Source organism: Pangasianodon hypophthalmus, chromosome 5 (genome assembly GCF_027358585.1).
Source record: "Pangasianodon hypophthalmus isolate fPanHyp1 chromosome 5, fPanHyp1.pri, whole genome shotgun sequence".
Classification (NCBI taxonomy): Eukaryota; Metazoa; Chordata; class Actinopteri; order Siluriformes; family Pangasiidae; genus Pangasianodon; species Pangasianodon hypophthalmus.
This window is the reverse complement of record NC_069714.1, coordinates 28272230-28299039: the sequence shown is the minus strand read 5'-3', so window position 1 is coordinate 28299039 and position 26810 is coordinate 28272230. Positions and strand designations below refer to the sequence as shown.

The window sequence follows — 26810 nt, the reverse complement described above, 5'->3', positions numbered from 1 at the left end:
TATGGCCTTCGGAATACATTTTAAAGTAGGCATTCGTGATTCGCATTGTGAATCTTTAAATATTAATCAGAGGAAATGAAATCACAGCTTCTTCTGAAAAGTTGGCATTTCAGATGGAAGGCTTTTTTGTCTGTTTGCAGGACGCTTTTGGATTTTTGGATTGCTTGTGGAGCAAATAAGTCTTTGAATGAGGTGAAGGCACATGAATATGTATTTGATCTGTGATTGATTTGTTTTCTCATTCCCATCCCGGAGTTGCAGGGGGGGGGCCAAAGACAGCCCGCTGAGCTCAGCTGAATAATTGCGTTCAGAATTAGAGCCATAAAATCCAGGGGCTTGTTTAGAGGGAAAATGGCAGGAGCTTGTTTAGAGCTACCAGTCAAGGTCAAACCTGGCAGTATAGCTGACACTACCTTCGAATGAAAGCGCACGTTTCTGGGTTACGCTGTTAGCCAGAGGTATTAAAACAGGTTTAATTAGGTCCTGCACTTTCCGTTTATTTGGAATTTGGCCGGTGGCTTGTGCTCAGTTATCATTTTCTCCAACAAATCACATAATTGTGCGGACGTGATCCACCATCAATAGGTTCAAACTCGGGCGTGCTATTAAAATGTTTCCTCGTGCCGCAGGGCTTTCCATAACCAAACGCAGTAGAATTTGATCGATTCTGAAATGAAATTTCATGTTCCGAGGCAGTTTTGTGAAACGGAGGCTTTTTTTAGTGATATTGTTGTGCAGAAAATATCTGTCGCTAAATGTACTTCAGAAAATAAGAAGGAAATATGAGTACAATCATGCTTAGCTGTGCATTTGTATGCATGTGTGTGTGTGTGTGTGTGCATTTGTGTTGCTGGAAAGACAAAGGACAGGCAGTAATAAAGCTCTGTAAACTGAGCCATGCAACCTCACAGTGAGTAAACATTCCTGAACCTGCTACAGGATAGTCCGCAATAAAGTATGTGTGTGTGTGTTGTCTCACATTTAGCTAGCCATTGAAGTGGTACAGTATAACTGTAATAGGACATCTTAGTCTATATATGGAAATCTTTAAATAGAAAGTCATTGGAATTCATGTATTCACATATATTTTCATGTTTTTTTTTTAATCAGCTAGGTAACATGAGCTAACCTGATAGGGATTTCTGAGAGGATTTTGGTCACACTTTCTGAGAAGACAATAATAATCTTAACCTCTTTCAAAAGACATTTATTTAACGTCTCTGAAAGGGTCGGAGTCAGAGGGAAAGCTGTAACTTTATCTTCCTGAAAAGGGAAAGTCTTCAGGACCGAGGCGTTTACGCTTTGCTATTTCTTTTGCAGAGAAGCTAGTGAGAGAATGACAGCTTATAGCTGCTATAATGTAAGTGATAACAGGAACTAACTTGTTACATGGGTGATACACAACATTAAACAACTATAATTGGATAAAAAGTAAGATGTGTCATTATTTAATAACGAAAATGATATGATAAGACTATCGTAAAATGTTCATGTCTGGGTGGCTATGAATAAACACGGCACAAGACAGCTGACAGCAGATTTCTTTTCTTTTCATGCGGATGTTTGTGTCACACTGTGATTATCATATCACTAAAGTACTTATAGAATCCTACAATCTATAAATCAGGATATTGAAGTATATGTAAATTTAAAGTGCAAGGCTTTAAACCAGCTGGAGCTGTCATTATAATGGGCAGTTTATTCAGCCTGCAGGATCAGGCTCTTTACTTTCCTTGTCCATCTAATGAGCTGGCAGTGAAGACAAAGTGATGTAAACTACAGTGTTTTTTAATACGTAGCCTACTGGGTTTCAATGTTATAATATTATTGTGGCAGTTGTTTATGTGTTTTTACTATCAAAAAAGCTTTAGTTGTGCTGTCTGTTTTATCTCCGTACCAGTGTTATTACAGAGACGCGTGAATTGTTTGCCCAGCAGGGGGCTCACACCCCTCCCCTTTCCTATCACCCTGTTCACCAGCAGCTAAACACAGAGTCACGATACTCTACACACAGAAACCCAACAGTGTCCTGACTAATCTTATAACTGACTTTCGGCAATAAAATAATTTGTTTGTTTATACTGATTGAAAATGTCCGATAAGTCGATTTCCAGTCGAATGCCAGTGTCTTGCGAGAAAGGGTTAAAAAGCTAGTGTGGAATCGAACGGTAGTTAGAATGAAAGTGTATCTCTTCAGATGAGAAAAACAGCACAACCTGGCCATACAGAGGATTTATTTGTTTGTTTGTTGGTTTTTAGATAATTATTTTTGTTATTATTGTTGTTGTATAATGAAATATATATATTATTTTTAATTAGGAATTGTGTAAAATGTATTATTGATGTTGTTGTTGTTGCTACTGCCACTGTTATTGTTATTTTTTTATTTATTTTTAATTAACGTTTTTCTTTTGATCGTGATCATTGTACTTTTAAAATTAAAGTTATGCCCATGGCATGCTAACTACCTAGTGTGAATGTTACCTAGATAGGTGCTAATCATCCAACATGCTTCCTAGTAAGCAGAATAAATGAATGAAGAGATCAGTACCCTCTTTTCGGGGTAAGTTGTGGTCTATGACTAAGGAAACTCTATGCATTGGTTCCAATTTTGACATTTTCTGCTTGCATTTTCATATTCTGCTTGCATTCCGGTTTAGGGAAATGAATGAAATGTCAAGCTCCTGAAGTCTACAGCTAGACTGGCCCCCTCCGGCCCCCAAGGGTTCATCTAGTAAACTTGACTTTAGCTAATAGGGTATTGAAACAGACCTTAAGACGACAATGAGAATTTAGCCAAAGGGAAAATGGTGATGAGTTTTCTTTTAGCGTTTTCTCTTAGCTTTACCTACATTTACACTTAACTCATTTGGCTGGTGCTTTTATCCAAAGTTGAGACTGAGTGCAACTGAGAAGTTGAGGGTTAAGGTCCTTGCTCAAGGACACAACAGTGGAAGCTTGGCATTGCTGGGATTTGAAATCCAAGTCTTAAACACTCAGCCACCACTTTATCCTTTCATTATGCCAAGGAATTTTTCACATGTGGATAAAATTAATCTTAACATCAGACTCTTAAAGAGCAAGACACAGAGTTTTGGGTATCTGTTGTACACTTTTCAGGCCACAAGCTTCAGGATCATGAAGGTTGCAGTTTGACTCTCCATACTTCCGTGTGTCAGTTTCTGTCAGGAAAACTGAACAAAATGAGCTTTTTGGCTCAAGGTATAGTCATTGGGTTAATGACATCTAGCCTTTAAACCATTAGTGGTAAGTAGACAAGATAATCTTGAATGTTTGTCAGCAGACTGTGGGAAAAGTTCTGATTGGTTGTCAGTGAAATGGCCTCTTCTTGGCCACGGAACAGACCCTCAAATGAAATCTAGATGTTTAGAGTGAGAGATTAGGAACAATTAAGCCCCTTGAAAAACAAAAGCAAGAAGGAGTAGTAGAAGTAAACTTTCAGGAAAGGAGCAGTGAGTACAGTGCGCAATTTTCTACCCATGAGACAGGCAGTTCTGTCCTGTAAAACTGCTGATTTTAACATTCGCACATACCACAGATGCACTAGCGACTGTTTATGCTGTTAATTCTTCCACGCTGGATCAGGGAGCTGTAATAAAATGTCAAGTCAGGTCTTAGTTTGTTGCACTTCTGACATGAAATGCAAGCCGATAATTATATAAAGGTCTGTGTGGGAAAGGGGCTTTGAGCTTTGACTGAAGATCAAATTGGCCTGTAAAGAAACTGCTGAGCTGCAGAGCCATTTTTATACAGCGTTTTCGTTGCTGTATGGTGGGTTTCTTTTCTGACATGATAGTTAGCCAGAGGCTTTTCTCTCTCTGCCATTCTGTGCAGTGTAAAAGCTCTTGACTCTTAGCGTGCTCCTTTTTCCTGGAATAGAAGCACATTATATTGACCTCCATATAGGCCATTAAGGTACATACTTGCCTCAACTATATTTTTTTTCCAGATTCATACTGAGTCGTATATAAAATATATTTAAAAAAAAAAAAACATGCACCCAGAGTATGTCCTTATTTTCCAAGAACTACAAGAAGTCCTTTTAGGATTTAAGATAAGAGCTATCACTGCTCTTTCAATGTGCAATTTAATGATACAGAGCTATCCCCCTTTCTTTTTGTCTTTCTGGAAATGTCACACCAACCTGACTTCTCCAGTGCACTTTCTGCTCTTTTCTTCAGTTCCTGAACACTGTTATTATTCTCCACATCCGTCTCTCCACTGAGACTGGAAGTGGCAGTGTAAGTGCCCAGGCTGTGATTTTACCCATGCTGCATTGCTCTTTTTTCACTGAGAAGCAAGCTGATTGGTTCGTCGAATAGCCTGGCACAGCTCCATCTCCCTCCTCAGCTGGATCCTAAATGGCAGCAGCAGCTGCTGGAGTTGCTTGTTGCTGGAAAACTAATAAATTTATAGACAATATCTCAAACTTATAAGTTAGTAGAAGATTTATATTGTTATATTGTAAGAGAAACATGGAGCAATTGTTGCTATTGATATTGTTAGCATTGTAACTGCTTACCAGTCATCTGTGTTTGTTGAGTAATACTACATTCAGTGAATAATGTCATTTTTTTTCTCTCCCTGATTTGGTCTTGAGACATCTATGATTGGCTGTGGTCACTGTGATTGACAGGAAAGAGAGAGTATTTCCCTCCCACACATACATCAAGGTCAGTTTTGCTCTCTTGGGCTCCCGGCCACAGATGGCTGTCGCATCGTCAGGATTGGACCTCGCGATCTCCGGACATTAGAGCAAACTCTTTTCTTTTGCTCCACTCGAGAATGAATAACATGTTTCTAAAATAATGCACGAGTATGTTATTAACAGGTTATAGCATTATTCATGAGCTGAAATATAATGTTGAGGTACAGTGACTTTTTTGTCACTTTAGTTTGAGAGCGTCAAATCAAAAATAATAATCATTACGCTGCTTTAGCTAAGCAATAAAACACTATGGGGTGTGCTGGTAATGGAAAATAATCAATGACAGGATGATATGATGAAGCGTAGTTACTGTTACCACTCTAAAGTTGATTATTTTCCAATTACAGCACGTCCTGACATGTTTTATTCTTCTTCCACCACAGCTATTTGACGATTACAGGGTTTAATTTACTAAAGAACAATGCGTCATACTTTTTATCTGTTTATCGTTGTGGAATGTCTGAGGAAGCAATTTAATTCCAGCTATAACCAGCCGTTCTCTTGTTTTTTTTTGTTAAATAAAAACACATTTTTATATGCTTATTATTAGAGTAGTAGTATTAGAAATTAGTTTTTATTAATAGTATTAGAAAAGAATACAAACCTTTTGTAGCTTGATTTGTAGCTTCACTACTCTCAGAGCTGCTGTTTTAAAAAAAATCTAAACCTTCTGACCAATCAGAATCAAGAAATCAAGAGCTCTGTGGTATAAATGTAGATTACACGTCACCTACTTTAGTATTCGGGGTTCATAAAGCAGATCTATGGAGACTTTATAAATGTGGCGTAAAAATAAGGAATAAAACAAATGTCATAAAAGAAAAGTTACGGCTTTACTCTTTCCCTCCCTTTGACATCTGAACACCTCCCCCTTAGTTTGCATGTGATAATTTATGTGTTTGTTCTTTGTAAATCACCCACAACTAACTGCGTCACACTCACTAACCGTGCACGCAAGTTATCCGACTGACAAACATCGGAGGCATAGCAGGGGAGGAGAGGGACGAGGAGGCTTTGAATTAGAACACAGCCCCTTATTATTATCTAAGAGTTTTTTTTTTCTCCTACTTGCTGAGTTTTGCCAAGTCGAGGCTCTAAATAATTCAAGCTCTGTGGATTGTTCTGCTTACCCAGTCCCTCCTGTGGATGCCAGCGGGCAACAATGTAACCCAAATGCCAGGCTGGACAGTGAGCGTCACATCACTGATGACCTGAAGTGAGCATTTCACACTGTAATAGTGGACAATGGAGCTCTATAATGCAGAAATGCTGAAATGAGAGGGAGCTCAGGCGGGTGAGGGGGAATGTTTGAAATACCAGCCATGCCCACAGGGAGATGGTGCACACACACACACACACACACACACATACATGCGCACACACACACACACACACACACACACACACACACACACTTGCTTTCTTCTGTTCTTTTCCTCTCTTATCATGTTCTTTTTCCCACTCTTTCTTTCACTGTGCTTTCTTGGAAGTTTTGTCATGCTTGTGTGTTTTGTCAAGATTCGATGCTGTACGGTTTGGAAAGTGTGCTCTCTCTCGTTATCTATCGCTCTCGTTCTATCTCTGTGTACATTGTGTGTGTGTGTGTGTGTGTGTGAAGTAGGAACAGGTAAATGGCAGCAGTTGGCAGAATAAGTAACTGTCAGCTGAATGCTGAACCCACTCAGTGTCCTGACATCCTGAGGCAGTTCAGAGTTGGAATACAGCCCAGACACACACACACACACACACACACACAAACAAACACACACACTTACACAACTTCCACTCTTTCTTTATCTCCCTTCATTCTCTCTCTCTCTCTCCTCTCTCTTTTTCTTTCTCCCACCGCCTCCACAAGCACAAGCAGATCATCCTGACCTCTTTGATCCCGCTGTCACATTATCATGTCAATCCCCTTCGTAGGCGCCCTCTGGAGACGTGTAATGTGATTGATCGCATGTGAGCGATGGTAACAGTGATGAAAGGTTTTAACCTTTAGAACCCTAAAGGGATGCACGCTTCCTCAGTGCACGAGTTTTATTGTCCAAGGCTGATGTCCATGCTGAGGAATTTATAGACCTTTATAGACCCCTGAGTGGAGACAAGATTTTTTTTTTCCCTAAAATGTTTCGTTTTCCTGTTGGGTGTCAGAATCAGAAAAGTGTTCCTAAACACATTCATATTTATGTGTACATAATTAGGCTAATTGGTCTGAGAAGCTGTCTTTGGAGCGCCTTTTTCATCTTGGCTGAGTAGCTAACTACCACATCAGTGAAGCTGTTGCCTAAGTTACATTGCTTTAACAAATCTATGTAGCTCGCCTACAATCTACATTAAGAAACTAGCTAGCTAATGCTAGTTAGCTAGGTCACATCTTTGCATGCGTCCATATAATATAAACGTTTAGCTAGATAAATGAGTTTATGGCATCTATCTGGGCAGCACCTCGACTTTCAGTGCCACGATGACGTCTTCGAAGTTGTAATCGTAAAACATTTCGTTTTAGACGTGCCCACAAACAACAAAGTTTTAATCATCAAGAGACTTTCACGAGATGCCTTCAATTTCTCTCTAGTATAAATGCTCAGAGTTTCTATGAAATGTGTGTATATGTTCAGTCACTGATGGCTAGATCACCGCTTAGCATCATTTAGCCACTGACAGGATGCCAACCATAAGAATCTTAAAGAGTTATTTCAGCTGAATAGCACTCCTTGTAATATGGACAACATTTTAGCTAACATCAGTCTGATTTGTAAATAAAATTCTTTATAGATTTTTCAGTCAGATTATAACCAAGTAGCGTCAGGATGCTAGGCTAGTTAGGTCTTTTTGCAACCAGGTTACACACACATCTCTATTGGTTTACAAACACTAAAGAGGTTCTGTATGTACAGTTTACTGAAATCAGAGCACATCTTTATTGGTTCTCGGCGTGTTTGATTCTTAAATTTATTGACTGTGCGTGCATTTTTATATCATCAATGTCATCATCAGTGCTGTTCTTTTTTCCCACGGCTGGCTTCACATGTCAGAGAAAACACTCCTCCCATGTGTTTAGTTTTAATTAGAGATGGAGATTCTTTAGAGCTTAAAGTGCATTTTTAAATTATCATCAGGGTTCTGTGGTAAGTTTTACTAAAAGATTTATTATTAATATGTGCAGTTGCCATCTTTTTTTTTTTTTTCTTCTTAAGAATAACTGACCTAAAGTAAAACTCACTCACTGTAGAACCGTGAATCTGAACTTTCAAGTACTGTCATTATAATCAAGTAATGTCAGTTAGATGTCAGTTAGATGTCATTCTAATCAAGTAATGTCAGTTAGATGTCAGTTAGATGTCATTCTAATCAAGTAATGTCAGTCAAAACATCTAAAAAAAGATTTTTTTGCATAAAAAAAGAAAAAAAGAAAAGCTGTGACAGTAGTGCAGCTGCGAATCACATGTCTATATTAACACACTTGTTTGTTTCTATAGTAAGGTAAGGTAATAGTGAGTTTGTTTCTAAAATAACTTATACAAGTAACACACAAGGACTTGTGCGGTTGACGCGCCATATAAACTGATAGAAGATGTGTAATCATTGATGCGTTGAAGTTTTCATGATGTATTGAAGCTTCCTCTAAGGAAACATTTATGGAAGGAGTCTCCAGTGTCAGTACTGGTGAGGAAACGTTTATAGCTGCTATAACAGAAGTGTTAACAAGAACTAACTTGTTTTGTGGATGTTCCACAATGTTACATGTAAATACATATGTATGAAATGTATGGCCTGTCTTTGTTTTGTTAGCGTTGGCAAATTGCTGTGGTGTAAGAGGAATAGAACAGTACAGGATGTCCTGTTATTGGAAAATAATCAACTTCGTGGTGTCAACAGTAACTCCTCACTCCATCCTGGTGTTGACTACAAGTGTTTTATGCCTTGCATATTGTACTATAGTATATCTAAAATGTGCTAAACTATACTATATTTCTGCAAGGGCAGCTCTGAGGAAGCAGAATGCACCAAACGCTTGTCAGAAGTGTTGAACAAATGCAGCAAACTGTCTGAAAACAGATGTAAACAATCCGAAGATATTCACCAAACAGGTCCAAAGGGTTCTGTACAGTGTGCTGGTGCAGCTGTGAAATCAGACATGGTGGTATCAGCAGCATAGAGCCGATCCACGGAGGTCAGTGTCGTCTTATATGAAATTCTGCTATGGCTTCATTGATTTTCTGACATGCTTTCACTGTGTGTGTGTGTGTGTGTGTGAATGATCCATCTTAATTAGTCATATTCTTTTTTTGACTGCAGTCTGAAGGTCTCCCTGCTGAGTGATTAAGATTGAGTGAATTAAACATTAGTGAGCTGTTCATTTGAATTTGAATTTATATAAATGTGAAATATTTTAATTTCAATATGAACTCTGAGCTGTTACTAGAATAAGGTCCGGCTTTAGGACGTGTCCGTTTTAGCTGAGTATTTCCATATGCTTTTTCCATTATTATTATTATTATTATTATTGTTTATTTGTTTTAAAGAAATGAAAATAATACATAAAAAGTTTAATTATGACAAACTATGAAAGCTCGTATTTTTATGTTAATGGTTTTCGTTTCGTTGTTTTTTTTTGTTTGTTTTGTTTCTTGTGATCATTGTGTGATTTTGTTAACTGTCTGAGTTGGAGTTGATAAAATTGCTTACTGTCTTCAAATTTTCTTTTAGTTCTGCAGATTAATTATATTACTATTTTTGTAGGCTGTGGAGCCAATTAGCAAAAGTCTTTACAAACTTTTATCCTTTTCCTCAGTTTGACCATCTACAAGATATGAAAATGTGTAACTGTCTAAAAGTCCAAGGAAGCCTAAAGCCATCATTACTCTCTAATTATGCAGAAAAAAGGCTGAATAATTAGTGATAATGATTTTAATGTCTCCACGGACTTCACCAAAATTTCTTCCCTTTTTAAGCTTTAAAAGGATTGTGAGGGCTGATATTCCTGCATAAGCTTTACTTTATTGTGATCAGTCACATGGCTGATCACATCAGTCAGCAACGTAGCTTGTGTCGGTAAAAGTCGGTTCATAAGCGTATGGTGCCATTTTGTTTAGTTATTTCTGCCTGGTAGCCTCGGACAGAGAGATGTCAAGTGTTCTCATTAGAGTGTTAGACCAATCGGGTATGCTTATTAGAATATTAGACCAATCAAGTGTTCTCATTAGAATATTAGACCACACCCACTTAGACAATTCTCAGCATATTCAGTGTAAATTTCATTATATTTTTTTATTATATTATATTATTTTATATCTCTCCTTTCCATCTTTTTTATCTCTATCCTCCATTCCCTCCAATCCCATCTGCCCCCTCACTTTCTCCACTCCATCATTTCCATCCATCTCTCCATCCATCCCTCTATCTCCCACCTGTCTCCTCTTGGTGTTATCTATCCTCTCAATTCCTGAGTCTCCTCATCTCTTCCTTCTATCCCCTCACTTCCTGTCTGTCCATCCCCTCAGTCCTTCCTTCTGTCCCATCAGTCCCTCCCCTTTCTTGCCTCATCTCTCTCTCTCTGTCTCTCTGTCTCTCTCTCTCTGTCTGAAAGTCCCTGAAAGCGACTAACCTTGTATCACTGATGCTGCACTCTTGTACTCAGACAGGAGTTAGAATAAACCTCACTGCATGACATTTTAAAATACCACTTGGAAGGTGATTTCATAAGAAGAAAACAAAATCCATCTATTTTTCTACTTCACATTTGAGCATTTTCATGACACTAGACGTGTGTTCAGCTGGTAATTAAGGCCTGCTTTGTTTAAAACTAGTTGTCTGTTCCTTCTTTGGTCCACATATTATTATTCTTTTGTGTCCCTACTCAATAATTTGCTGGTACAGAAAGCGTTTATTTTTCAAAATATTATTCAGAACATTCGTACGAGACACAGAATGGTACGAAAAGCAAAAAACATCCAGTGAGCGGCAGAACCGTGGGTGGAAACACCTCGTTGATGAGAGAGGACACAAGAGAATGGCCTGACTGGTTCAAGCTGAGAGGGTAACTCAAATAACCACTCTTTACAGCTTTAGTGAGCAGAAACGCATCTCAAAACACACAACACGCAAAACCTTGAGGCTGATGCGCTACAAAAGTAGATCATATCGAGTTCTGGGCTTATTTTTTTGCAATAAATGACTAAATGAGTGAGCAGGTACTGTGGTGTTCCTGTTAAATTGCCTGGTGAGTCTACTATAATGTACTAAAAATGTTCGGTCTGAATTGGGGTGAATATTCTTAAAGCTTTTTTAACATTACAGGAATATTATTATTTCTTCAATTCTCAAACTTTTTTTTTTTTTTGCTCGTGTTAGAGAGAAATTCTTATTTTAACCTGACAAGATTGTCAGGTTTGTGGATGAAATGATGTCCAAAATATGTCCAGTTTCTGGAGGAAAGGACAAGATCCCAAAGGAAAGACGAAACAGTAAATGAAATGAAAAACAGTGAAAACGATTCTCAGAGCTGGCCTTTTCATACTGAGAAATTCACTTCCCCTAGGAGCTCTTCTTCATCCAATAAAAAACAACATTAGTCTTTCTGTCCTCTTGTTTAACAATTCAAACACTTGATGTAGCCTCCATTACACATTTTACTCTTCTCTTCCTGCAGTTTCTGCTGGAGATAAGTCCACAATCTGTAATATTGACCGACTTGGATGCACCTTAATATTTATAGGAAGGCTCATACACACACACACACACACACACACACACAGATCTTAACAGCACATTATGTTCTTCAAAGTGCTCAGACCTGTTCAAGGAGAAAATCTCAATGATGGCGCATTAACCTCAATGAGTCGTGTGCAGTGTGTCGTGAAGCTGCCGTGGAAGAACAGCACACGGGAGAAGAGACAAAAAGAGAGGGAGAGATGAAAATGAAGCTTTTCTAGGCATAGCTGGATGAGTACAATCCTCTTTTTCACTCGCTTTCACTCATCCACTCGCTACATTCACTCGTTTTCTTTCTTTCTGCATCTTTCCTTTTCCATTTCTCGTCCCTCATCAAATTTTCTGGTTTTCTTTCCCTCGATCTCTCTTAGTCTCATCTTTGTCTCATTCTTTCTTTTTTTTCTTCTTGCTTATTCTCTGTCCAATTCTCTCCATCATTTCTTCCATGTCTTCCATTCTTCTTCCATTACGTGCCTCTCTCTTTATTGTTTTCGCTCTTCTTTCCATAATGTCTCTCCTCACCTGGTTCTCTCAGTCTCTTCTGAGAGGTATCTGTTTTTTTTTTTTCATTTGCTTTATTGCCACGACTGTACAGTATATGGCGCAATATAGGCAAAGCATGAGGAAAAGAATGAGAATACCACAGAATAAATAAATAAAAACAACAGAAAATAATAACTGCACTGATATTAGCAGTAGCAGTAAGGAATGAAACACATGGGGGGAGTGCTGTTGTAGGAAAATAATCTACAATGGTGTAGCGTGATGCGGCCCGATGCTAAGCAGAGTTCCTCTTACCACAGCAACGTTGATTATTTTCCTACAACAGCATTCCTTTTATACCAAAGCGAATTGCCGGGAAGTGCAATTATTAATTTATTAATGAAGGGCAGATGATACTTTTTAACCTCTTATAGTTACATTAAATGTTGTGGTGTAGGGGGTGGGAGGTCCACGTTTTGGAGTGGGCATGTATGGAAAGGAGGAGGGGTGTGTCAGCCACCGTTTCCCGGGCAACGACGTTGCTACATACTTTGCCATGTGTTGCTGTGCTACTTTCTCCGATAAAATTAAAAAAATCACTGACGATCACTGAAAATCGATAGTGTTTGAAATTTGGATTAAAAAAAGGCACAAATGCTTGTCAGTAGGATGGTTCCAAATTTATACTTTTTTTTTTTGTTTGTTTTTTTTGGAGAACTTTGAGGATGCAGTGTACCTTTGAAGCCCATTAACTTACACTTTATTTTGGACCTTTAAAACTTATGTAATTTATATAATTGGACCTTGAACAACCACCGATGTTCCTTTGAGGGTACATTAAGGTAAATTCTTTATATCTTCTTCATCTTTCTTGATCTTTTTTAGCCTATTCTCTCTCTTTCTGTATCACTGGCTTGGCTCTAATCTCTTTGGGTAAGCCAATTGGAGAAAGAGAAATTGACTTTTGCTGATTCCTGTACAGCACTCATTTCCATCTTCCACTCGGCAGATTCCAGACCCTGGGTCTCTTCCAATTGTGTGTCTAATTGATTACTTCCCATGCAATTACGCTTGTGTCATACTCAATATTTCACCCTTTGAGGCATGTTGGCTGGGAAGGAGGGGTGTGATGCTGCTCATCTGAAGGACATCAGAGCTCCATATCTGCATTTTCGGCGCTGCATTATTAATCTTTCAGTGCCGGCGTAACGCCGCAGTAAGCAGTGGCGTAAATGTGAGGTTGTCCATGTGGAAAGGGTGATACCAATGTCAGTGGCGTCCTTCGTATCCACGATCCGAGCCTTCACTGATGCCAAATATGTGCACAGTGAACAAAGAGATAAAAATGGCATTTCTCTGTAAAACAGCCGAAACAGAACGTCCTCATTTCCATCCGCTGAAACAGGTGCCTGTTAATTAAGCTTCAGAGAAAATGGCACATTGTTACAAAGAATGAAGCAGCAGCCAGATTTGCTCGATTGTTTCTCAGTTTTCCAGCCCATAGTCATTTACTTCTCTCGTTTTGCTGACTGGTTTCTCATTAATGACGGCACATGGGACTAAACTGGAATAAAGAACATAATAATGCGTTGATGGCAAATTACAGCACTTTCAAAGTCTTCATTACCAGCGACACCTGACCCCGTGAATAAATTAATGGTAATGGAAGCACATGTGTGCAAGTTTAGTGTATATATCGTACATGCACGCCTTGGATAAAGCTCTGGAGGAAGCAGGAGATAAAGTTGTAAAGTCGTGGTTGACATATTGGTATATGGGCCTACTAGACAGTTACTTGCTTCTACAATGTCTCTGTCTAAAATATTAATAACAATAATAAAGTCTGAACTTCCTCATCTGTAGAGGATGCAAAGGGTGTGTCTCTATTTATGTTAAATAATAAATTGTTCATAACCGAGGAAAATCTTTTCATTTTTACCTTCATGAAGGACATATGTATGGCAGCCTAGGAAAACCCATTGGTTGTGGCTGAATTCCAGGAAATAGTCAAAAAAGCAGAAAAAAGCAGGTTTTCACCAAAACTGTAATATCCAAAATGACAAGGAAAAAAATATATATTTAGTTTATAATCTTGCCTTGGCATCTTGCTGCAAAGATCATTGTATTGGCCTTCGTCCAATCTTGCTTTATTACTTCCAAGTGATTCGGTGTAAACCTTTTATTGTTTATTGCTTGAAGTGATGTTAAAGTTGAATCCCAGTGGTGAGGTAACAAACAGAATTATTGTTTGGTGAAGCATAAAGTGAAACATGGTCAAAGAATTTAATGTAACCCACACTCTACTACTGACATTTTCCATAACATTTCCATCCCGCCCCTTCCCGTCACTGTGCTAAATGGGTACGGCACTCTGAAAGCGATTATTACCAGTTAATCCAAAAGAGGTCTAAAACCTCACCAGTTTGTGATTTCCTCACACAGGGGATGTCAGACTTCTTCAAGAGCTATGTCAGACCTGCAACCCCAATAGAGGAATAATCCATAGTCTTGCTGATGAGGGACAGGGGGAACTCAGTAAACAGTAAATAAATAGATAGATGGATAGATAGATAGATAGATGGCATATTGGCATATTTTTAAATAATAACACAAATTAGTGTTAAACTCTAATGTTAAAATGCAAAGTTTCTATGCGAAATGTGTCGTAATTAAATGGACATAATCATAAGGAAATTCCATAAGGACATAAGGAAATTTTGGTTTGTAATAACATACCAGCTGTCAAAATTTCCACAATGCTTCTGCACTGCAATCTGCACTGCAAGAAGAAAACATTTTAATGCAATTTTCTCACTTTTCGCTGTTAAAGTGCTAGAAGATTCTTGTTCTCTTCTTCTATAGACTTCAGGACTATAATTAATAGAAAATGGACCACTCCACATATGACTATGCATGAATATACAAGTTGTAAATGTCCAATTTCCACGGCAACCAAACCTTTCCACCGAAAAAAAAAACCTGTGACATGTTCAACAATAACATTACTTAACAACTTTTACTACAGTGTTTAGTGAGATCACATGCTGATGAGTGCAGTATCTGAATGTCATGTGATTTCATCATATTCTATCACATTCTCAGTGAAATATTTTACAGAAATAGTAACATTATTTAACCGTAATCATGTCAAAGTAGGATTATACAATAACACGCATCACTAATATAAGCTAAGCACATAGTTTCTGTAGCTAAAAGTCTCCTCTTTTAGTAATTTGCATATCAGCAGGGCTGGAAAGTACCTGAGGAACTGTACTCAATTTCTATACTTCAGTATTATTTATACTTTACCTGAGTGTTATTGAAATTGAATACTTACTTAACTACATATCCTTCAAAACCTCATATTTTACTCCTTATATTTTTATTTCGAATTTTAAAGAATTTTAAAAATCTTGAATGGTTCTCCTGTACATACGATTAACATTTTATTAGCATTTTATTTACATTTCTGTTTAAATCAGCCAATAAAATCCATCAATGTAGAAAAACTGATCAAGAATCACACCAATTTTCAGTTTTTCATACTTGAGTACATTTAAAAGTAGCATTTTAAAAAAAAAATTTTTTTTTTTTATTTTTTTTTTTACTTTTTTCCTGGGTATTTCTGGTTTTTTTTTTTTTTTGTATTGAGTAAGATTTATCTATACATCCATTATTTTTTTCCACCCGTGTTTATAATCCTCATTTATGATATCACAGTCTATGTGTATACATAATCCTCACTTAATCTGTGTTTTAATAAAATATACTAAGAAAGAATTAGTTTTAGTTTGCTGCATTCACAGATCAACTAGCGATCGATAACAACAAGCCGTTAAAGATGCTTTAAATGATTTGAAAAGAAGGTCGATGGGTTCTTTGTGTAAAATTGCATTAAATTGAAACACTTCTGAATGAACATTACCTTGAAAACCGAAAGTAAATTTGGAGTCCTGAATATAAAATGAGTGTTGAGTGAGCAAGTCCGGGGGTTTTATGTGAAAAGAGGCGGAAGTGTTTCAGCGAGGTCTGAACATTGTGTCTAATGGACACTAACAGAAGATTAACATGCGTTTTTTCCACTTGAATGAAGATGAAAGCAAGAAAGAGATGGGAAGAACAAAAAAAGAAACAAAGCCTTGGGAAATAAAGTTAAAAAGCGGAAGAATTCTTTTTCAAGGTCCGCACTATATGGTTTGAAGAAGTAAAAAAAAAGGAGAGGAGAGTTGCGTAAAGATCAAATGAAGAGAGTAGAACCGAACGTACTGCCTCGCTCGCCAAGCCGAGTACACCGGAGGAGCTGCACTCATTAATAATGGATTCAGTGTCATCATTAAGAATTTGAATGATTAAAACATAACTCCTGGCTTCAAACACTACTTTCAGATGTGGGAATAAGAGAGAGCAAAGGGCCTTGTGTTTAAACTATGACTCAATTCTTCACTTACAGTAAAAAGTACAACTAAAAAAAAAAATCAGGAAAAGAAAAGGAAGTAGAAAGTTGCCTAAAGTGAAGGCCGTGGAGCGGTGTGTTGTGTACTGCAGAAATAAAGCGGAACAGGGAAGTGAGGGTCCTAAAGTTTCAAAGGGAGTCGGAGCCTCTCATATGACAGCAGGCCGTTTTCACAAACAAATCCGTAAGCAGGCAAATGAAAATATGATCATGACTATGATTATGAATTTGAATACCTTTATGGTCAAAAAGTACAACGGGATTCGGTGTGCAGTTTCCCATCAAACGATGTTATAAGGATTAATAAAAATAATAATAAGAAGTTAGGGCTATACTATACTATACTATACTATACTATAATACCAAATAATAATCTCCACTCTTCTGGGAAGGCTTTCCACTAGATGTTGGAGCGTGGCTGTGGGGATTTGTGTTCATTCAGCTACAAGAGCATTAGTGAGATCAGACATTGATGTTGGTGAGGAGGTCTGGGGTTCAGTCAGTGTTCCAGTTCATCCCAAAGGTGTTCAGTGGGGTTGAGGTCAGGGCTCTGTGCAGGACACTCGAGTTCTTCCACTCCAACCTTCACACATCATGTCTTCATGGAGCTCGCTTTGTGCACAGGGGCATTGTCATGCTGGAACAGGTTTCAGCCTCTTAGTTCCAGTGAAGGGAAATTGTAATACTACAGCATACAAAGACATTCTACACAATTGTGTGCTTCCAACTTTGCGGCAACAGTTTGAGGAAGAACCACATATAGGTGTGATGGTCTGGTGTCCACATACTTTTGACCATACAGTGTATCTCAGGGTCACATGCAGCATGTGTGTGTGTGTCTCAAACCTGTTCCCTTAAAACAGCAACAGGATTTAACAGGATTTAGATGGTTACAGTTCGGTTTATACCCTGACTCGTTTTCGGACTGAATTAAAACATCAGCACAGGGCTCATGAGACAGATCGGCGGCCATGTTTGGATCCATGTTTGGATTATTAATTAACTTTAAAATTCCTCGCATGTCTCACATTAGCTTTTAATGATACTCCGGGATGAAGCCAGAATCCGCTCACGGCTATAGACAGAGGTGAGAGTGGCAGGGCCACACACACACACACACACACACACACACAAACAAACACACACATACACATGCACAAAACAGGGTGATGTGTGTACACGGAGTGAGGTTAGTGTGGTGCAGTCTGGCCCTGAAGCCTGAATTATTTAACACTGAAGCTACACACTGCTCTATTTACTGTCTATACACACAAACACACACACACACACACATACTGTATATACAAAACGTTCTATCTTTATTGGAGTCTGAAATTTGGAATACATTTTAAATCTCCATTAAGTTACTTTTCATAGCCACGTGTGTCCATGGCTCATGTGTCGCAGAAACCCGAGGACCTCTATTCACCCCCCCCATACACACACACACACACACACCCGTGCCCCTGCGCTCTCTAATCCTCATAAAGTGGTAGCTGGATATCTTAGCATTCAGCTCTCTGAAACTCTGCTGACCAGCTGACCGATGACCTCGGCCAGGAGGTGACCCCTTCAGAGAGGACTGATTGGTATTCAGGCGCTCCACAGGCTGAGCGTGAGTGAGTTTTTTTAGCCTTGGAGTAAAACTCAGCCTCCCAGATCTCATTGAAATGCAGCAGAGTGGCCCACAATTCCCCAGATATGTTCCCTAAAACGTCCCTCGACAGCTAGCACTCGCTTTCCCTGTCTGTTCCTGTCTCTCCTTAACTCTGTTTCCACTGCTGTTTTCATTTGTTTCTTTGTTGTATATTAAAGTGTGTAAATCATGCTGCCTGATTGAGCCAATTGTGTGCTTAAAGAGCCATTGTACATGTTAGGTGAAGAGCGCTCTCGAACAGCACCATTCATTAAGCGTTCCTTTGCGTAAAATCTCAACCTGTCCTCACCCGGGTTAGGACCCACTCTGAGTCGCTCTTTCTTTTCAGCGAGCTTAAATACATTCCTCTCTCAAGCTATTTCAGAGAAACAGAATTTATACACAATGCATTATTGATGATGCTCAGTACAACACTTGCGTTTTCCTGATGTGTTCAATATGCAGTAGACTGTTTTCTGGGTTTGTTTTCCAACTGTCTGACCACATCTATGCTGAGCAGCACAGCACAGCAGAGCAAAGCAAACAAACAGCAATTTTTTTAAACCATTTTCATATGATCATCCTCGTAATTATTTAAAGTGCTAGATTTGACACTTTGTTGTAGACCTATTTAATCTTTTTTCAGCTTTTTTTTATATAAAAAAATACAATTTTTGACCATTTTTGCGCAAAAATTAGGCGGAGTGTTCCTTTTCTGAATCTGATGCTATTGTCAGATTTATTCAGCACAAATCAGAGAATCCGGCTTAATGCTGCGTTCACATGCTCTTCAGTTTATCCTATTTCCTACTTGCAAAGTGGTGATTGAGAAGAATTTTAATTGAACTGCACGCCAGCTAGTTAGCTAGATCTGACATATTTCGGTAGCTTGCTAACATTGGTGGTTACAGATGTTAGCCAGTGTCTATGGCAAAATTTGTAAATATTAAATAAAGAATAAAACCCTGTGGTCGTGGAATGAAGCCTAACACGATGTGGAGTTGATCATCTTCCAATAACATCACACCCTGAAGTGTTTTATTCCTGTTAGACCACAGCAATTTGCCATTATATTATTATGAGGAGCAACACATAATACTTGTGTTTATCCCTTTATAGTTACATATATCTACGGAACAATTTAGTTCCTGTTCACTTGTGTTTTTGTTGTTACGTTGTTCTCTCTTACTTCTCTTCATTCTTCTCTGGTTACTGAGAAACCACAAAGTGTAAATTCCTCTGTCCTGAAGATGTCGGGAAACTTATAGTTACAGCTTTACCTCTAACTGTTACAAAGCGCTGACACGGGAAATTTTCACCATATCAACAATTACTGTATGTGTTTTCCTTTGTACAAAAACACGATTTTATTTGTTGTTTTTTTTAAATTATTATTAGGCTTAGATAACGAGTAGCATCCATCATACACATTCTCATGAATGAGCTGTTAATATAAAAACATATAATATAATAATATATTGGTATAATAATAATAATAATAATAATAATAATAATAATAATAATATTAAATCAACTTCCACCAATCGTCTATGCTCCACTATGATGAAAAGCTAAAGGTCACTAGCAAGTCAGAGGCTTCCTTTCTGTAAAGGAAAGCTCTTTATCTCTCATATCCTCTCTTTCCTTCTATCTCTTTTTCTTGTCCTTTGTTTTGTCCCTTCAAATAAATATCTAAATGCTCCCTGCTCTCGAGAATTCCGTAAGGCTTTAATCAGAGACATTTGTCAGAAAGATTCATAGGAAACAATTGCATGCAGGATGGGAAAATTTAATCAGCTGGCTTTAAATGCAATTACCACCATGAAGGAGCCAGCAATCTAAGGAGGCGGGGTGGAATTATGGGTAATGGTCTACGCTGTTTGGGCCTCCGTCCCTCATAACAATGTGTCTCCAGACACTTTTTACAGTGTGTAATAAGACCAACTTCATACACACAAAGACATGTATATCCATTGACATATACATGCATATATTAGTTCTTGTTATGGTTTTAGGGCTAAAATATCGATCCTTTTTAACCGCAGTTCCAGGACACTTTGATGACCTTGTACAGATAATATTTCACATCCTGGCCGTGACATTTTCCCTTATAACATTTGCCAATAAAACCTGCCCTCCATGGACTGAAAGGGATCCTATTTTTCTCCTCCATCATTTTATTTGGTGTTACTTTTTTATTTGTGTCAACCTTGGTGGGATTTGGATGAGATTTATTTCGGCGCGCCTGCTGTCTTGTGTATTTATTTTTCTCCTGTCATTCCTGTTCAGGAGTTATTACCATCTTTGTCCTTCCGCTGTCTGTAGGCGCTCTTGAGCCCCGATGACATGACGAACATTGCAGAGAGGGTCCTTGGTCCCGATATATTTGAGCAGCTGAACCTGATGCACGCATCCAGCATCCTGCATGTCATAGGCGTTCTCCCGTCACGGCCCGTCATTTAGATCAGCATATATCAGCCATCTCTAATGATGTTCCCATGAGCTTCGTCCTGCCATGGTCACTCATGCTTGAATGTCACCGTTGTCTCGTTAAAAATGCATTTATACGTCGCCGTGAGGGTCTCTGGTCTTGTGTTAGCACCGCTTTGCCTTACATATACCCATGCACACATTTTCCAGCATTCCCAGTGGAGCTATGGTCTTAAAAAGGCATTCGCCACAGTTAAACGAGTGCCGTTGTTCTTTTCAGGTCAGTAGTTAAAAACATAAAAGTGCAATTACATTATAATGGAGTCTGCCTGGGTTTTATTCCTAGCGAAATGGTGGGACTGTTTAAAAAAAACCCCACCTCTACTCCTGCAGATTTATGTGAGGCGATCTCTCCTCTGACCTTGGATGAGATATTAATGGAAAGACAATCGTTTTACTGCCTCAGCGCCGCGGCTAAGATTAGGCCTGAGCTGCGTTTCCATTTCACACTCCCCTTATTTAAATGTGTAACGCTAATGCTGATGGGTTTATGGTTTTAATGTTTTTATGAGGCTGTTTATGTCAATCTGGCTTGCTCTGATGCCAGGATGATGTTCGAATGTGTCATTGTAAGAGGATCTGTAAGCTCACAACTTGATTACACTGCATTATTTAAAGTGATGTTGTTGAGTCAGGTTTCGGTCATATGTTATTCATTCATTTCAGTCTCGCTCTATAAGCACTTATACTTCCTGCTTTATTTTATTGTCTTATGTGTTATGTCCGTCTTTTACTTTTGATGTTTTATTTTTCGTGTTATATATTTTCAATATCCATGCCATCATGTATCTGGGAAAAAAAAAAAAACACACAGCAGTGATACACATGACAGTAACCGTATCTAGTCATACTTTGTGGCATTTTAATCGCTACTTCCAGTCATGTAAGTTATACTTCACATGAATTCACAGATTTGTTCATTACCAATGCCCAGAGTGTATCAGAGAGCAAAACTGAGCTGCCTGAGTCAATTGGGGTCATGGGGTGTACCCGAAGGCACAACTGTATACTTCTAAGTTGATGGGTCTATTACTATTGATCCCCAGGTTCACTCACTGTGGCATTATTGTGCTTACAAGAACAGGTTAATGAATTAGACTTCACGAAAGTGTGAATGTGTGTGAGTCAAAATGAATAAATGTAAATATCACTAAATGACCCATGTGGTGGATGACGGATATGAGTGAACTAGATTCATGGTGATTGGTGGTGATAGTTGTCTTTCTAACCAGATTGTAATCATTAAAACTATTTCCATAACCTTTGACCTTTATTGCATTGATTTGGCCAAATGACCCAAATAGAGCTGTAGACACCAATCTCGATGCCATTGTAAACCATCCAAACTTTTGCATGGGACTATAACTATGTAATACACTAAGACAGAAATATAAACAAAGTATATTATATTATATTATATTATATTATATTATATTATATTATATTATATTATTTAAAGGAGAATCTAAATAAAATGCATATATATGCTGTTTTAGCTACATTTATTAATGCTTTTTCTGAAGATCAAACCATTAAACTCTCCACTGCATTACTAATTAAATGCATGCATTTCTACCAGGGTTGCCAGATCTGGATCATTTTCAGTCAATTGATAAAGCTTTTAAACTGTAATTGGATTGGAGTCGGTCAATCCAATCTGGCAACATCAGCTTTATAGTTGTCTATCCATATATAATATTTAAATTTACTCCAGCCATCCAGACATTTTTGTAAGTGAATCTAAAGAATATCTACAGATTTTGTTGGAGAGTTTCCTTCACCTTCTGTGAAGTTCAAACCATTAAACACCCCACTGCACTTCTAATTAAAAACATGCATCTCTCTGAGGGCTGTCAATTGTTGAAGGTTTTAAATAAACCATCATTGGATTGGAGACACTCAATCCGATATGGCAGCCCTGATGTGTACATAACCACCATTTTATTGTTGAGTAAATCCGGAGGTTGTCAATAGCAAAATGGAATTAAAATATCAATACTATTGATATTGTATAATGACATAAATCCAATGGGAATAGACAAGGATCTCTTTCTCTCTCTCTCTCTCTCTCTCTCTCTCTCTCTCTGTGTGTGTGTGTGTGTGTGTGTCAATCTCAGCAGTAGTGGTAAACGGGTTAAAACATCAGGTCTGTCATCAGGTGCTGGTCAATGTAACAAATGGGTGCAAAATCAGATCTTCACAATCCATGAGGAATAAAACACTTGGGGAGGTGATGTAATACAAATATAATCAATGACAGAGTGGTATAATGCTGCCAGATGCTCTAAGCTTGCTTATTTTCCAGTAACAGCATGATCTGAAGTGTTTTATTCCTCTTATACCACAACAATTTGCCAACACAATGTTTTATAATAATTGTTTATTAAAGAACTTGCAGCTCAAACTCCCCTCCAAACTTTGCTGGTATGTGAAATGAATCAACATCTTCTGACCAGTCAGACTCAAGAATTCAGGGTATAAATATATTTGATGGTCAAAAGTGTCATAGGTGGATAACTGTCTTGGTACAATGGTTGATTACTAATCAGTTATCGTGTATATAATGAAAATGGACCATCTGCTCAGTGATGGTCATGTATGGGGTAGAGGGGGGCCAATACTTTGTGCAGGGAAAGAGTCAGGGCTACAGTCAGTAACTTTACAGCTAAAAGTAAACTATTGTATATGGTGGATTTATCATATAATAATTCCTGTTTCCAACAGATCAGCAAATATGAGTGCTGTGTGAGAATAAACTGGAGTGTTTGTGCAGTCAGTCAGCTTTTTATCAAAAAGAGCAAATGGATCAGAGCCTATATACAGTACACACACATATACACACACACACACACACGCACACACACATACACACACAAACACAGCTAAAGATTCCACCCAAAGAGCACCACCACACACCTCCTTTTAAGGATTCATCCCTCCATCCAGTTCTTCATGGTCATGCATGTTATAGATGATTATCTATCAGCTCTAAGCTTTTCCTTAGCTTATTGTCATGTTTGTGTGTGTGTGTGTGTGTGTTTATTTTACACCCACATCTCCTAGGTAACACAGTGTAGAAAAGCAGAGATACATGACACAAAGCTTGGGGTTTGATGGATGGGAAGCGGATCTTGTGTTTTGTCTGGCTGAGGCAGTAAGACTTGGCACAGGCTGGGGTATCATTCCTCATCCGGCGTGCCAGGGTCACCAAGCCAACGCTGCCGAACAGCTGATAGTGACTGGCACGTTAATGTGGAGTGTGTTAGCAGTGCTGCTTGTGTACCAAATACACAGTTATTAATGAGCATCCGTTATAGGATGAGACTGTATGTATTCGATATAGAGCCAATATCAATAAAGCAAGCTTTGCTGTTTCCAATTTTTAACACTTTTTTATGTTTCCAAGTTGAGAATAGTTTCTAGAAAATCTAGAGAAGCTTCAACTACAACAGTTGAAACTGACCCAACAGTTTGAGTCTACTATAACCCTTTCAGAAATTATTTATACACATATCCAGATTTATTCATATTTTCTCTTTTTTTCACTTAAAACAGCATGATATAAAATTTGGATTCTGTCTAATACCACTTATATTAAAAAGTAAATGGATTGTTTATGGGTAAAAAGGCTAAAACAGTATGCCTGGAATAATAATAATAATAATAATAATAATAATAATAATAATAATAATAATAATAATTACATCTTCTATTGTCAAATGGTTAACATTCAGGTTTAAAATATGCAATGTTTAAGACAAAAAATGTAGAAAATATCATTTCTGAACATAAAAAAAAAAAAAAATCATGTTCCCAAAAACAACACTAGACGTTTTAAAAAAAATAAAGCTAGTTTTTAAAAATGCCATTTAATTTTTATTTTTTGTTTTTTTTTTTTATTTTATGTAGAAATTTATAAAGATTAAAAATGACAAATAGTCTAGAAAGCTACAGAAGTTTGCTTAAATTTGCAGTAATGCTCCCCAGTGATTTGGAGGTGATTTACATCTTATATGTTCCTAAAAAAAATAAATAAATAAAAAACTTTAAATTAACTGTCCATAAGCTTGCATATGAAAGGGTTAAATAGCTTTTTTTTTTAAATATAAAAAAGGGAAATAGTGCATGACACAGAGACAAGTGACAGTGCTACAAGCAGTATTTGAGTTGAGATTTTCTCATTGATTTATGCAAATTATGTATGACAAGAGAAAATGACAGTTCAGCTCTTCAGTTCCCCACTCACAGCTTTCACTGGCTAATGCTTCCTATTTACTGTTTGATGCAAAAAAATGGAAGAAACACTTATAACCATGCTTTCATCTTATCCTGTCATATACCCCGCCTCGTTAATTGTGTATAGAGACATTATGATGAAAAATGAAGCTTGTAAGGAAGTAGTAGAGATCATTGGTGTCTCTGCCTAGTGTCCATGGCTAGTAAGGTTTGCTAATCTGCCGATGAATTTAGTACAGAGTTGGAACTGGACAGGCCACACCCACAATCAACAACTGTATCAGTCGCTACACGCCCACAAGATACAAACTACGAGCGAATTGTCACTTTCGATACAAATAATATACACTTACAATATAAATAATATAATGTGCAAAAGTCTTAGGCACCCTATTTTTATTTAGTGCAAATTTTGTTATAGATATATCTTTTATGAATTTTACATTATTGATTCAGTACAAAAACATTTTAGATTTCCAAACATTACTTTGCCAAAAAATAATGTTACAGGGAAATGTTTGTATGTCAGTAAATTCAATTCAATTCAATTCAATTTTATTTGTATAGCGCTTTTAACAATGGACATTGTCACAAAGCAGCTTTACAGAAATAAATGGATTCACAAAAATATATTGTAAATATTTGAAATTATCACTGTGAATTTATCCCTAATGAGCGAGCCAGTGGCAACGGTGGAGAGGAAAAACTCCCCGAGATGATATGAGGAAGAAACCTTGAGAGGAACCAGGCTCAAAAGGGAACCCATCCTCATCTGGGTGCAAAGGATAGTGCGATTATAAATAAATCCCTTCTATTGTGTGTACTATATTAACAAATAGTGCAGCCCCAAAGCCACTACAGCAATCGCAGTCCCAAGCCATTACAGTACAGCTCCCCATATGTGATCCCCAAGCCATCTCCACAGCCCCCAGGTGGCACCATCCCCAGCAATCCAAACAGTTCTTCAGGCAGTCCATATGGGTAAAGTAAAGAAAGCAGCAGATTACATAAGAGACATTTTTCAGACAAAAAACAGAATGAAGGCTGCTGGGTTTCGCTGCAAAAAATGAAATGCGAGGGTGACAGTCAAAGTCTTCAGAAGAACTGTGGCTGCTTCTGCAAGATGCTCAGAAACACTTACAGCTCATTTCCTTATAAAACTGCACACACTGCACCTGAGAATACTCTTTAAGAAAAAAAACAAAACAAAAAAAAGCAAAAGGTCATCACAACAAATATCAACATTGTTGAATTTCTTCATTAATTTCATTATTTTTGAAGGCATCTTTGCTTTACAGCATTTCTTTGCATGTGGCTAAGACTTTTGCACAGTACTGTATATCTTATATATATATATATCATCACCCATTTAAACTTTATTTTAAAGACCCAGGAGCTGTCAATCAGTATACGTAGTTTCACTCTAGTACCTGAATAATAAGCTTTAACAGAAACATAAGCTAAAACTTTAAAGAGTTAAAAAAAACCCTGCAAACTTTACAGACCTGATTAGTTTAGCTGTTAGTGGGCTTAAACAATGGCTGTGCCTCAAATCACTACTTATGCACTATGGGCTGTATTCAGGCTTGGAAAGTAAAAAGAGTTATAGATATGCTTATGCAAGGAAAGTTCCTCGAATTCATAGTCAGGATACGCATCTGCTTAAGTTGATTTTCTGAGTGCCCTGTTCAGATTATTAAACCCACCTGTTTTTCAACAGCGTCTAAACCGCGGCCTGTAAACACAAGCAGCTTATAAAATAGCACTTGATCCAGCACTGCTTATTATTTTGCATCTGTTTTTTTTTTTTTTTCCAGATCAGGTGCCCACAGTCACTTGTGCACAATTTTAATGAAGCCACACTATACTAAACTGTGGTCATGAAATTGTAATAATTGTGTGTGGGTTGTAGGTGTGGGTTGTAGTGTCATGGTCTACAGCATAAATTGAACAAGCAGTCATCTGCTATTCTTACAGCTAATTTATAGATAATCGGCATCTCTGACTAAGATGCTGTCTCCTCCTGTGAACTGTACGAATGTGAGTATTTGCTACTGGGTTTAAACTAT

General features: G+C 37.8%; 1 protein-coding gene across 1 annotated transcript in view; it reads left to right on the top strand.

The window, feature by feature from the left end:
- Positions 1 to 26810, top strand: part of LOC113525375 (receptor tyrosine-protein kinase erbB-4) — a 366993-nt gene that overhangs the window by 212169 nt on the left and 128014 nt on the right.